Source organism: Oncorhynchus masou, chromosome 30 (assembly GCF_036934945.1).
Source record: "Oncorhynchus masou masou isolate Uvic2021 chromosome 30, UVic_Omas_1.1, whole genome shotgun sequence".
In the NCBI taxonomy this organism is placed as follows: domain Eukaryota; kingdom Metazoa; phylum Chordata; class Actinopteri; order Salmoniformes; family Salmonidae; genus Oncorhynchus; species Oncorhynchus masou.
The window spans coordinates 32121504-32136649 of record NC_088241.1 but is presented as its reverse complement, the minus strand read 5'-3'; positions in this window follow the sequence as shown (position 1 = coordinate 32136649).

Below are 15146 nucleotides of genomic sequence, written 5' to 3'. Positions count from 1 at the left end.
GTATATATTTTTTATTTTTTTTGCAATATGACTATGAATTAACAGACTTATTTATTCATCATCACGTTAAGGTGTAGGACGTTTAACCCCCTAAGGTCCATGTCCGCTCCCCTGCAGAAAATCGGATTAGCGCATGTGTATATATACAGTGCCTTGCGAAAGTATTCGGCCCCCTTGAACTTTGCGACCTTTTGCCACATTTCAGGCTTCAAACATAAAGATATAAAACTGTATTTTTTTGTGAAGAATCAACAACAAGTGGGACACAATCTTGAAGTGGAACGACATTTATTGGATATTTCAAGCTCTTTTAACAAAACAAAAACGTAAAAATTGGGCGTGCAAAATTATTCAGCCTCTTAAGTTAATACTTTGTAGCGCCACCTTTTGCTGCGATTACAGCTGTAAGTCGCTTGGGGTATGTCTCTATCAGTTTTGCACATCGAGAGACTGAAATTTTTTCCCATTCCTCCTTGCAAAACAGCTCGAGCTCAGTGAGGTTGGATGGAGAGCATTTGTGAACAGCAGTTTTCAGTTCTTCCCACAGATTCTCGATTGGATTCAGGTCTGGACTTTGACTTGGCCATTCTAACACCTGGATATGTTTATTTTTGAACCATTCCATTGTAGATTTTGCTTTATGTTTTGGATCATTGTCTTGTTGGAAGACAAATCTCCGTCCCAGTCTCAGGTCTTTTGCAGACTCCATCAGGTTTTCTTCCAGAATGGTCCTGTATTTGGCTCCATCCATCTTCCCATCAATTTTAACCTTCTTCCCTGTCCCTGCTGAAGAAAAGCAGGCCCAAACCACGATGCTGCCACCACCATGTTTGACAGTGGAGATGGTGTGTTCAGGGTGATGAGCTGTGTTGCTTTTACGCCAAACATAACGTTTTGCATTGTTGCCAAAAAGTTCAATTTTGGTTTCATCTGACCAGAGCACCTTCTTCCACATGTTTGGTGTGTCTCCCAGGTGGCTTGTGGCAAACTTTAAACGACACTTTTTATGGATATCTTTAAGAAATGGCTTTCTTCTTCCCACTCTTCCATAAAGGCCAGATTTGTGCAATATACGACTGATTGTTGTCCTATGGACAGAGTCTCCCACCTCAGCTGTAGATCTCTGCAGTTCATCCAGAGTGATCATGGGCCTCTTGGCTGCATCTCTGATCAGTCTTCTCCTTGTATGAGCTGAAAGTTTAGAGGGATGGCCAGGTCTTGGTAGATTTGCAGTGGTCTGATACTCCTTCCATTTCAATATTATCGCTTGCACAGTGCTCCTTGGGATGTTTAAAGCTTGGGAAATCTTTTTGTATCAAAATCAAGCTTTAAACTTCTTCACAACAGTATCTCGGACCTGCCTGGTGTGTTCCTTGTTCTTCATGATGCTCTCTGCGCTTTTAACGGACCTCTGAGACTATCACAGTGCAGGTGCATTTATACGGAGACTTGATTACACACAGATGGATTGTATTTATCATCATTAGTCATTTAGGTCAACATTGGATCATTCAGAGATCCTCACTGAACTTCTGGAGAGAGTTTGCTGCACTGAAAGTAAAGGGGCTGAATAATTTTGCACGCCCAATTTTTCAGTTTTTGATTTGTTAAAAAGTTTGAAATATCCAATAAATGTCGCTCCACTTCATGATTGTGTCCCACTTGTTGTTGATTCTTCACAAAAAAATACAGTTTTCTATCTTTATGTTTGAAGCCTGAAATGTGGCAAAAGGTCGCAAAGTTCAAGGGGGCCGAATACTTTCGCAAGGCACTGTATATATATATTTTTTTTTTTAACTGACAGTTTAAGCTAGAGATGTTTTTTTTGTGCATTGGATGCATCCGCTTATGTCCCGAAAATTAGTCTTCTCACAAAATCATTTGTACCATCCGAACTGTTAGGCCTCTATGGAAAGGTGAGACTCTCACGAACACAATGGTCTTCTCTGTTTTGCTCTACAATCCCCACAAGCATCTTGGGACTCGTCGGTACAGCCGATCTGCCAACTTCTGTCTGTAGCGTTTTAACAGTTTGGACTACACACTATTTTAGGTACTATCTGTTGTCCCATGTAGTGAATATGTTATTCAGTGCGTTTGTATGGGCGAACAGCAGTAAGGCCAAATATACATTTCCATCAAATATTTTTTGATACTTCAAGGGGTCTTCAAAATCAAATAGCAAATGTATCCTTGGTATGATCTTCTTAAAACAATTCCATTTGCTTAGCACAGAGTAGCCTACATTGCTACCATGACAAAGACCAAAGCCTGTGGGAGTATCGTTGAGGACAGTGGTGTCTCTCTATCACAGGTGAATTATCTTTTAAACAAACAAAAATTGTTCTACAAGCAGTTGTTACTACAACAACAAGAAAATAGCTTCAAGTGTTGTGTCCAAATACTGGTGGAGTCAACAAATAAAAGAATGGACGATCTGACCAGAGAGGTCCAGGATAGGCCTGTTGGGGTGACCGTAATTACCCCCACACAGGCAGTCATGAGTCATGACAGTACATTTCCAAGTGACCGTTGAGTCTCGGTAATCTCCACTTATACACTCTGGACATGTGTTGGCAGTAACCAACTCTCTAATGACCATTAGGTCGCTTAATGGCCTGGTACTTAGCGCATTATTGTCCCTCTAACCAAGACGGTTGCGAGTTAAAATAGTAGAATACACAATGTAAACATTTGGTTGTGCATCAGCAGTTTTTCTCTTGTTATGACAGTCAAGGATAGTCAGCAATTAGCCCTTGTCAGCTAACATTCGAGAGTTAGTTTAAGGATCGGACCCTAAAATGAACTACCCAAATCTAACTTCCTGTAGCTCAGGACCTGAAGCAAAGATATGCATATTCTTGATACCATTTGGAAGGAAACACTTTGAAGGAATGTGAAAGGAATGTAGGAGAATATAACACATTAGATCTGGTAAAAGATAATACAAAGAAAAAAAACTTTTCTTTTGTATTTTTTTGTACCATCATCTTTGAAATGCAAGAGAAAGGCTATATTATTCCAGTTTAGGTGCAATTTAGATTTTGGCCACTAGATGGCATCAGTGTATGTGCAAAGTTTTAGACTGGTCCAATGAACCATTGTATTTCTGTTCAAAATGTTGGATCAAGTTCGAGTTCAGAACTGTGCACTCTCCTCAAACCATATCCTCAAACCATATCATGATATTATTTCACTGTAATAGCTACTGTCAATTGGACAGTGAAATTAGATTAACAAGAATTTAAGCTTTCTGCCCATATCAGACATGTCTATGTCCTGGGACATTTTCTTGTTACTTACAACGGTTCGGACATAGAATATGTGGACAACTACAAATACCTAGGTGTCTGGCTAGACTGTAAACTCTCCTTCCAGACTCACATTAAGCATCTCCAATCCAAAATTAAATCTAGAATCGGCTTCCTATTTCGCAACAAATCATCCTTCACTTATGCTGCCAGACATACCCTCGTAAAACTGACCATCCTGCCGATCCTCGACTTCGGCGATGTCATTTACAAAATAGCCTCCACCACTGTGACCTGTACGTTCTCGTTGACTGGCCCTCGCTTCATACTCGTCGCCAAACCCACTGGCTCCAGATCATCTACAAGTCTTTGCTAGGTAAAGCCTCGCCTTATCTCAGCTCACTGGTCACCATCGCAGCACCCACCCGTAGCACGCGCTCCAGCAGGTAAATCTCACTGGTCACCCCCAAAGCCAATTCCTCCTTTGGCCGCCTTTCCTTCCGGCTCTCTGCTGCCAACAAACTGCAAAAATTACTGAAGCTGGTGACTCATATCTCCCTCACTACCTTTAAGCATCAGCTGTCAGAGCAGCTCACAGATCACTGCACCTGTACATAGCCCATCTCTAAATAGCCCATCCAACTACCTCCTCCCCATATTGTATTTATTATCTTGCTCTTATGCACCCCAGTTATCTCTACTTGAACATTCATCTTCTGCACATCTAGCACTCCAGTGTTTAATTGGTATATTGTAATTACTTTGCCACCATGGCCTATGTATTGTCTTACCTCCCTTATCTTACCTCATTTGCACACACTGTATATAGACTTTTTCTACTGTTATATTGACTGTTTGTTTATTCCATCTGTCCATCCCTATCCACATCGATGGAACAGTAGTGGAGAGGGTAGTAAGTTTTAAGTTCCTCGGCATACACATCACAGACAAACTGAATTGGTCCACTCACACAGACAGCATCGTGAAGAAGGCGCAGCTGCGCCTCTTCAACCTCAGGAGGCTGAAGAAATTCGGCTTGTCACCAAAAGCACTCACAAACTTCTACAGATGCACAATCGAGAGCATCCTGGCGGGCTGTATCACCGCCTGGTACGGCAACTGCTCCGCCCACAACCGTATGGCTCTCCAGAGGGTAGTGAGGTCTGCACAACGTATCACCGGGGCAAACTACCTGCCCTCCAGGACACCTACACCACCCGATGTTACAGGAAGGCCATAAAGATCATCAAGGACAACACCCACCCGAGTCACTGCCTGTTCACCCCGCTATCATCCAGAAGGCGAGGTCAGTACAGGTGCATCAAAGCTGGGACCTAGAGACTGAAAAACAGCTTCTATCTCAAGGCCATCAGACTGTTAAACAGCAACCACTAACATTGAGTGGCTGCTGCCAACACACTGACTCAACTCCAGCCACTTCAATAATGGGAATTGATGGGAAAGGATGTAAAATATATCACTAGCCACTTTAAACAATGCTACCTAATATAATGTTTACATACCCTACATTATTCATCTCATATGTATACGTATATACTGTACTCTATCATCTACTGCATCCTTATGTAATACATGTATCACTAGCCACTTTAACTATGCCACTTTGTTTACATACTCATCTCATATGTATATACTGTACTCGATACCATCTACTGTATCTTGCCGATGCTGCTCTGCACCATCACTCATTCACATCTTTATGTACATATTCTTTATCCCCTTACACTGTGTATAAGAAATTCGTTTTGGAATTGTTAGTTAGATTACTTGTTGGTTATTACTGCATTGTCGGAACTGGAAGCACAAGCATTTCGCTACACTCGCATTAACATCTGCTAACCATGTGTATGTGACAAATAAAATTTGATTTGATTTGTTGTATGTGTCGAACTGCTTTGCTTTATCTTGGCCAGGTCGCAGTTGTAAATTAGAACCTGTTCTCAACTAGCCTACCTGGTTAACTAGCCTAACGATCCGGTAGAAGTTAACGGCCAGCTATTTAACATTTTGTTCGTCAGTCTCACTCAGATATCATATTAAAAACTGTAAACATTTCCACCCAATGGAAAAATGTGTGGAATTGCAGGAAATTAGCTGTAAAACACATTTTCCTCTCTGCCCCATATGGCAAAATTTGTAGAATTACAAGAAATGTGTAATACATTTTCTCAACACCCAATAGCAAAATTTGTAGAATTGCATGTAATTAAGTCTTACTTTTTTCCATTTCTCTCCGCTGTCAAGAGGGGGGAACACCAACATGTTTTGATCGCAATGTGGGTGTGGGGGGGAGGGGTGGTGTGGGTGTGCATCCATACCCCCAAACAGTATCATGCTTTTAAAACTCAACTCACTTTGATAGATCAATTTGAAGAAAGAAGTATAACAACTGGTTGAAACTGAGTGGAAAACATGGCTGTTGTGGATGTTCAAAGCCTAACACAATGAAATGGACAGCACTTTCTAAGGTGATGATTAATTCATATCAACATACGCACATTAAAGCTTATACATAGGCCTATATATGAGCCCAAGCCCCCCCTCCCCCCAGGGTAGCCTAGTGGTTAGAGCGTTGGACTAGTAACCGGAAGATTGCGAGTTCAAACCCCCGACCTGACAAGGTACAAATCTGTCATTCTGCCCCTGAACAGGCAGTTAACCCACTGTTCCCAGGCCGTCATTGAAAATAAGAATTTGTTCTTAACTGACTTGCCTGGTTAAATAAAGGTAAAATAAAAAAATTAAAATTAAAATCCCTGAATTAAAATGATTGTGCCATTTATACAACACATAGCCTAATAGCCTACCTCATATTACACGCAACAGAAAAAAACATTTAAAAAACTGATTTAAGACGTTGTACATAATTGGTCTAGCCTGTACTCCAAAATCAAACAAATTATAGTTATCGCATTTGAGTGCAGACTGTATTATTATTCATACTGAATGGACTAGTTACTAGTTGGAGCTACACTCCAAACTTTATATCCATCAGTCTGGGAGAGAACGCCTAGGCGATGCTGTTGGTTCATTGATTGTGCAGGGCAACAGAGTTAGCCTACAATTACAGTGAATTTGTATTTAATTGTGAATAGACAGGTAATAGGGCATTCTTTAGATTTTCATAATTAATATTAAGCTGACATCACCTTTAGCTACGGAATATCTCACCACCTTGTGTTTCCTTTTCCTCCTCTCTCTCCTTCATTCCTTTCTTGAAGCACAGAGAGAGTTGTTCCTGCCAACAGTTTAATGACATGTTTTGTTGTGAACACATCTTACTATCGATGTTCTCGAACAGATTTCACTTGGTTACCCAAATTAAGCACTGGTTAGCTGCAGGAATAGTGTCGGAGAGCCCATGACATACATTGTTTGGTGTTCTTATAAGCCCAGATATTTCTATATGTAGTCCTGTGTGAAAGCAGTGTTTTGATGGTTGCCACTTAAATGAGGAGGATCCTAGTTGCTACTATATAGTGGAAGCTTTTTTTGTGACTTTCTTAAACCATCAATAGCCTATAATAGCATCATGTATTATAAGACATTCTGAGGTTTGATTCACTCACAACTAAAGTTGCCAAATACCTACACTGAACAAAAATCTAAACGCAACATGCAACAATTGAAAAGATTTTACTGAGTTACAGTTTATATAGGGAAAGCAGTCAATTTAAAAACATTCATTAAGCCCTAATCATTGGTTTTCACCTGACTAGGAAAACAGATATGCATCTGTTGGTCACAGATACAGTGCCTTGCGAAAGTATTCGGCCCCCTTGAACTTTGCGACCTTTTGCCACATTTCAGGCTTCAAACATAAAGATATAAAACTGTATTTTTTTGTGAAGAATCAACAAGTGGGACACAATCATGAAGTGGAACGACATTTATTGGATATTTCAAACTTTTTTAACAAATCAAAAACTGAAAAATTGGGCGTGCAAAATTATTCAGCCCCTTTACTTTCAGTGCAGCAAACTCTCTCCAGAAGTTCAGTGAGGATCTCTGAATGATCCAATGTTGACCTAAATGACTAATGATGATAAATACAATCCACCTGTGTGTAATCAAGTCTCCGTATAAATGCACCTGCACTGTCTCAGAGGTCCGTTAAAAGCGCAGAGAGCATCATGAAGACCAAGGAACACACCAGGCAGGTCCGAGATACTGTTGTGAAGAAGTTTAAAGCCGGATTTGGATACAAAAAGATTTCCCAAGCTTCTAAACATCCCAAGGAGCACTGTGCAAGCGATAATATTGAAATGGAAGGAGTATCAGACCACTGCAAATCTACCAAGACCTGGCCGTCCCTCTAAACTTTCAGCTCATACAAGGAGAAGACTGATCAGAGATGCAGCCAAGAGGCTCATGATCACTCTGGATGAACTGCAGAGATCTATAGCTGAGGTGGGAGACTCTGTCCATAGGATAACAATCGTATATTGCACAAATCTGGCCTTTATGGAAGAGTGGCAAGAAGAAAGCCATTTCTTAAAGTTATCCATAAAAAGTGTTGTTTAAAGTTTGCCACAAGCCACCTGGGAGACACACCAAACATGTGGAAGAAGGTGCTCTGGTCAGATGAAACCAAAATTGAACTTTCTGGCAACAATGCAAAACGTTATGTTTGGCGTAAAAGCAACACAGCCCATAACCCTGAACACACCATCCCCACTGTCAAACATGGTGGTGGCAGCATCGTGGTTTGGGCCTGCTTTTCTTCAGCAGGTACAGGGTAGATGGTTAAAATTGATGGGAAGATGGATGGAGCCAAATACAGGACCATTCTGGAAGAAAACCTGATGGAGTCTGCAAAGACCTGAGACTGGGACGGAGATTTGTCTTCAACAAGACAATGATCCAAAACATAAAGCAAAATCTACAATGGAATGGTTCAAAAATTAACATATCCAGGTGTTAGAATGGCCAAGTCAAAGTCCAGACCTGAATCCAATCGAGAATCTGTGGAAAGAACTGAAAACTGCTGTTCACAAATGCTCTCCATCCAACCTCACTGAGCTCGAGCTGTTTTGCAAGGAGGAATGGGAAAAAATTTCAGTCTCTCGATGTGCAAAACTGATAGAGACATACCCCAAGCGACTTACAGCTGTAATCGCAGCAAAAGGTGGCGCTACAAAGTATTAACTTAAGGGGGCTGAATAATTTTGCACGCCCAATTTTTCAGTTTTTGATTTGTTAAAAAAGTTTGAAATATCGAAGCCTGAAATGTGGCAAAAGGTCGCAAAGTTCAAGGGGGCCGAATACTTTCGCAAGGCACTGTACCTTAAATAAAAGGTAGAGGCGTGGATCAGAAAACCAGTCAGTGTCTGCTGTGACCACCATTTGCCTCATGCAGTGCGACACATCTCCTTGATCAGGCTGTTAATTGTGGCCTGTGGAATTTTGTCCCACTCCTCTTCAATGGCTGTGTGAAGTTGCTGGATATTTGCGGGAAGCACAACAGGCTGACGTACACGTCGATCCAGAGCATCCCAAACATTCTCATTGGGTGACATGTCTGGTGAGTATGCAGGGCATGGAAAAATGGGGACATTTTCAGCTTCCAGGAATTGTGTACAGATCCTTGCGACATGGAACAACATGAGGTGATGGCGGCAGATGAATGACATGACAATGGGCCTCAGGATCTCATCACGGCACTGCTGTGCATTCACATTGCCATCAATAAAATGCAATTGCGTTCATTGTCTGTAGCTTATGCCTCCCAATACCATAACACCACTGCCACCATTGGGCACTCTGTTCACAACGTTGACTTCAGCAAACCGCTAGCCCACACGACACCATACATGCTGTCTGCCATCTGCCAGTTTAAACCATGATTCATCTGCGAAGTGCACACTTATCCAGCGTGCCATTGGCCATTGAAGGTGAGCATCTGCCCACTGAAGTCAAGACCCTGGTGTGGACGACGAGCACGCAGATGAGCTTCCCTGAGACGGTTTCTGGCAGTTTGTCCAGAGATCCTTCGGTTTGTGCGAACCCACAGTTTCATCAGCTGTCCGGGTGACTGGTCTCAAACTATCCTGCAGGTGATGAAGCCGGATGGGGAGGTCCTGGGCTGGCCTGGTTATACATGGTCTGTGGTTGTGAGGCAGTTTGGCCAAATTCTCTAAAACGATGTTGGAGGCGGTTTATGTTAGAGAAATGAACATTCAATTTTCTGGCAACAGCTCTGGTGGACAATCCTGCAGTCAGCATGCCAATTGCACACTTGAAATAAAATCAACATCTGTGGCATTATATGTTCAATATATTTTTGTTCAGTGTAAATCTAGCATACAGGACCTGTTTCAAATGATCACTTTTACGCTCAACATTGCCATTTCATATGCGCACTCGCTCCGAAATGGGAAAAATACCCCTTTGTATTTTATAGAAAGTCATATAATATCAAATATGCTCATAAGTCCGGTGCCAATATCTTTTCTGCTAAATGAACTAGCCTAAAGCCTATGGCAAGGCGCATAGCCAGATAACATACAGTAGGCCAACTCATATTCTGTTCTTCTGAAATACATTTTCTTCATATCATAATGTTTCTTTAGACTTGCCTAAAATAAATATTGTATGTTAAATTGATTTATTAAAGTTTTTAAAATGTAGATGTTCCAAAGGCCAGCATCAGCAGCTTGTAAGGAGCTTGTATGCAGCTTGTATGCGAGGATGCCTGGAGAAGCTCAACGTTTTTATACATTTTATTATTTTCCCCTAACCCTCCCACTCCTCCCCTAATTGGAGTAAACTAATCCACTTCCAGCTTATGCATATTACAGTCGTGGCCAAAAGTTTTGAGAATGACATATTAATTTTCACAAAGTCTGCTGCTTCAGTGCCTTTATATATTTTTGTCAGATGTTACTATGGATACTGAAGTATAATTACAAGCATTTCATACGTGTCAACGGCTTATATTGACAATTACATGAAGTTGATGCAAAGAGTCAATATTTGCAGTGTTGACCCTTCTTTTCAAGACCTCTGCAATCCGCCCTGGCATGCTGTCAATTAACTTCTGGGCCACATCCTGACTGATGGCAGCCCATTCTTGCATAATCAATGCTTGGAGTTTGTCAGAATTTGTGGGCTTTTGTTTGTCCACCCGCCTCTTGAGGATTGACCACAAGTTCTCAATGGGATTAAGGTCTGGGGAGTTTCCTGGCCATGGACCCAAAATATTGATGTTTTGTTCCCCGAGCCACTTAGTTATCACTTTTGCCTTATCATCCTGGAAAAGGCATTGTTCATCACCAAACTGTTCCTGGATGGTTGGGAGAAGTTGCTCTCAGAGGATGTGTTGGTACCATTCTTTATTCATGGCTGTGTTCTTAGGCAAAATTGTGAGTGACCCCACTCCCTTGGCTGAGAAGCAACCACACACATGAATGGTCTCAGGATGCCTTACTGTTGGCATGACACAGGACTGATGGTAGCGCTCACCTTGTCTTCTCTGGACATTGCTTTTTTCCGGATGCCCCAAATTAACTGTCAGAGGGAGAACAGACCAGAAAAGGCCAGCTGGATAGATAACTAACTGACAGAGGGAGAACAGAACAGGCCAGTTGGATAGAGAACTAACTGACAGAGGGAGAACAGACCAGAACAGACCAGTTGGATAGAGAACTAACTGACTGAGGGAGAACAGACCAGTTGGATAGAGAACGAATTGTCAGATTGAGAACAGGCCAGAACAGACCAGTTGGATAGAGAACTTACTGACAGAGGGAGAACAGGCCAGAACAGGTCAGTTGGATAGGGATGTAACTGTCAGAGGGAGAACAGGCCAGTTGGATAGAGAACTAACAGACAGAGGGAAAACAGGCCAGAACAGGACAGTTGGATAGAGAACTAACTGTCAGGAAATCTACCGACAGGTGCGACGACGGCCGTTGTGGAACGGGTAAGGGTTGTAACTTACCTCAGGGCAGGTGCCTTGGAGCCGCACACCGAGCAGGAGTGAAGATGTGAAGATGCTGGAGGAAACACATACAAAAGTATCTATATGCACAGTAAAATGAGTCATATATCGACATAATCTGAAAGGCCTCTCCAAAACCGCCCTAAAAAAGCCAGACTACGGTTTGTAACTGCACATGGGGACAAAGATCGTACTTTTTGGAGAAATGTCCTCTGGTCTCATGAAACAAAAATATAACTGTTTGGCCATAATGACCATTGTTATGTTTGGAGGAAAAAGGGGGAGGCTTGCAAGCCGAAGATCACCATCCCAACCGTTGTGGCTGCATCATGTTGTGGGTGTGCTTTGCTGCAGGAGGGACTGGTGCACTTCACAAAATAGATGGCTCCGTTAGGAAGGAAAATTATGTGGATATATTGAAGCAACATCTCAAGACATTAGTCAGGAATTTAAAGCTTGGTCGCAAATGGGTCTTCCAAATGGACAATGACCCCAAGCATACTTCCAAAGTTGAGGGAAAATGGCTTAAGAACAGCCATTTTGTGGCCATCACAAAGCCCTGGCCTCAATCCTATAGAAATTATGTTGGCAGAACAGGAAAAGCATGTGCGAGCAAGGAGGCCTACAAACCTGACTCAATTACACCATCTCTGTCAGGAGGAATGGGCCAAAATTTACCCAACTTATTGTGGGAAGCTTGTGGACGGCTACCCGAAATGTTTGACCCAAGTTAAACAATTTAAAGGCAATGCTACCAAATACTAATTGAGTGAATGTAAACTTCTGACCCACAGGGAATGTGAATTAATAAATAAAAGCAAAAGTAAATAATTCTCTCTACTATTATTCTGACATTTCACATTCTTAAAATAAAGTGGTGATCCTAACTGACCTAAAACAGGGAATATTTACTAGGATTAAATGTCAGGAATTGTAAAAAACTGAGTATTCATGTATTTTGCTAAGGTGTATGTAAACTTCTGACTTCAACTGTATATGTACACTCAATTTATTTTTTTTATGGTAAGTTTACAAACATATGTTATGATAAATACAATTGAAACATTTATCTCATTATGGTAAGTGGTGAAATATAGCCAGTTATAATTATAATGGATTAGCATATAATAAAAGACTATCAGATTTTACCTGGCTAAATGAGAAGGAATATAATATCTATTGTAACAGGAAACTCATTCAACAACTTCAGATTGGCTCGTGTCTATTTTTCTCACTGTCCGCTTGACTGACGATCCCAAAGTAAACTGCCTGTTTCTCAGGCCGTGAAGCCAGGATATGCATATAATTGGTACCATTGGAAAGAAAACACTCTGGAGTTTGTAGAATTCTTAAAATAAAGTAGGAGACTATAAGACAATAGATATGTTTTGAGAGAATCCAAAGAAAATCCAACCCGAATTGTTTTGTTTTGAGAGCCCATGCTCTTCCAATAGAACGTATAGGGAACAAATTTAATATAGCTCCCAGTATGCAATTCCTATGGCTTCCACTGGATGTCAGTAGTCTTTGTTTCAGGCTTGTTTCTTCCCAAACGAGGAAGAATTGTGAGTTTTAGTACTGGGATACAGACTTGGAAATCGACGAAGAGGACAAGCACCTGCTAATATCGTTTTCCTATTGAACATACTTCTTTCTGTATGAAATATTACAGTTTAATTACATTTTAGGGTATCTGAGGATTAAGTAGAAGCATATTTTTACTTGTTTTAAGAAAGTTTAGTGAGATATACACTACGGGTCAAAAGTCGGTGGAGAGAATGCCAAGTGTGTGCAAAGCTTTCATCAAGGCAAATGGTGGCTATATGAAGAATCTCATATCTATTTGGATTTGTTTAACACTTTTTTGGTTACTACATGATTCCATACGTGTTATTTCATAGTATTGATGTCTTCTTCACTGCTATTATAGAAAACTGTAAAAATAAAGAAAAACCCTTGAATAAGAAGGTGTTCTAAAACTTTTGACCGGTAGTGTACCTGGCTGAGGCTCAATCAAGCCAGTCGTCTTGACCGCTTTCTTATTTCATTCTCGTTGGCACCAAATGTTTAAAAAGTTGATTTGGGACAGAACGCGGTCGGACTATCAAATAATTGGCATATACATTACTCTTACAGAATTTCCCAGAGGGCGAGGATATTGGAAATTTAAACAAAGCTTATTAGATGACAACTTGTTATTAACCCAGACAGAATCATTTATAACTGTATGGGACACTTTTAAAATGTGCCTTTAGTGGTCATGCAATTTAATTCTATTTTTTAAAACAAAGCAATTTAGGTCAAAATAGTTCATATTAACAAAGGGACTAACAATACAGAGAGATAGATAGATAGTTTTTTATTGCTATCATAGAGGCACAGAATAAGTTGAATGAAAAACAAAAAGACCTTGAGGAACATTTTCAAGAAAGATCAAGTTTAATATATTACAAAAATAAAGCGAACTGGATGAAATATGAGGGAAACCACATTTTTTTCTTGAACATAGAAATTTACTGAAACATGATTCACGAAACTATATTTTGAAAGCGGAAGCAAAGTACTTTAAAAGCATATGTTTTAGTTTGTCTCCTTCATCTCCACAAACTGAAGTTAATTGTAAGGATTTTTTTCTATTAATAATATGTAACGGCGTTCTTCGTTTGTCGCAAGAAAGTCGGACCGAAATGCAGCGTGTTGGTTACTCATGTTTTTAATGAAACAATCGTGGTACATGAAATAACTGAATACAAATACAAAAACAACAAAACGGAACGTGAAACCTAATTACAGCCTATCTGGTGAAACTACACAGAGACAGGAACAATCACCCACAAAATACACAGCGAAACCCAGGCTACCTAAATACGGTTCCCAATCAGAGACAACGAGAATCACCTGACTCTGATTGAGAATCGCCTCAGGCAGCCAAGCCTAAACAACACCCCTACTCAGCCCTAATCCCAATAATACAAAAACCCCAATACGAAATACAACAACATAAACCCATGTCACACCCTGGCCTGACCAAAATTATAACGAAAACACAAAATACAATGACCAAGGCGTGACATAATATCAAATTAACAGAAAGACTCATGTGAAGGCCAAATTACAGAGGTGGCACTTCTTTATGCAATTATAGCCTTTAAGTCTGGTGAAACTCCAGGGCTGGATGCATACCAGTTGAGGTAGTAGTGTACCGGTTTTCCAAAACTTCCCATTTCATTCCTCTCCCCAAGCTACCCTCTGCCAAAGAGACGGCCCAGCTCATGGTGCAGCACATAGTCTGACCGGGGTCCTCAAATCCCGTCCAGGTTCTGTAAGGCATTCTGCACACTTATTGGGTCACCGGCCAGCCTGTCCCCCGGGTTCCACCCTCAGTCCAACAGTCAGTCGGAGCGAGCCAATCAAGACCTGGACACGACTCTTTGCTGCCTTGTCTCTGCTAACCCCATCACATGAGGCCAGTTCGTACTGTCAAGACTCAGAAGAAGACTCAGATGCAGACCGCTTCGAAGTAACAAAAGTTTATTACATAAACAGGGGAGCAGGCAAACAACAGGTCAAGGGCAAGCAGAGGCGTGCATCTCTCATGTGATGCTCTTGACAGAGGTCCGGACTGTTATACACACCCATACAACATTATATATACACACAACATGAAACACAAAAATACACAGGCAGAATGAGATACACACAAGGTATGAAACACATTTTATTTCCTCTAAAATAAATCACACTGACACAGGTTTGGCTATAATAACTCCCTGCAAAATACGCAGCAGAAGCGAATTCCTTTGTCGGCCACGTGTTCGAGATTGGCTGGGGAACAACTGCTGCCTTATGGTCCTGCCTACGCCTGTTTTTTATTATTGTATGAGCACAAAATATTCAACTTTATTTGGAATGGTAAACCAGATAAATTAAAC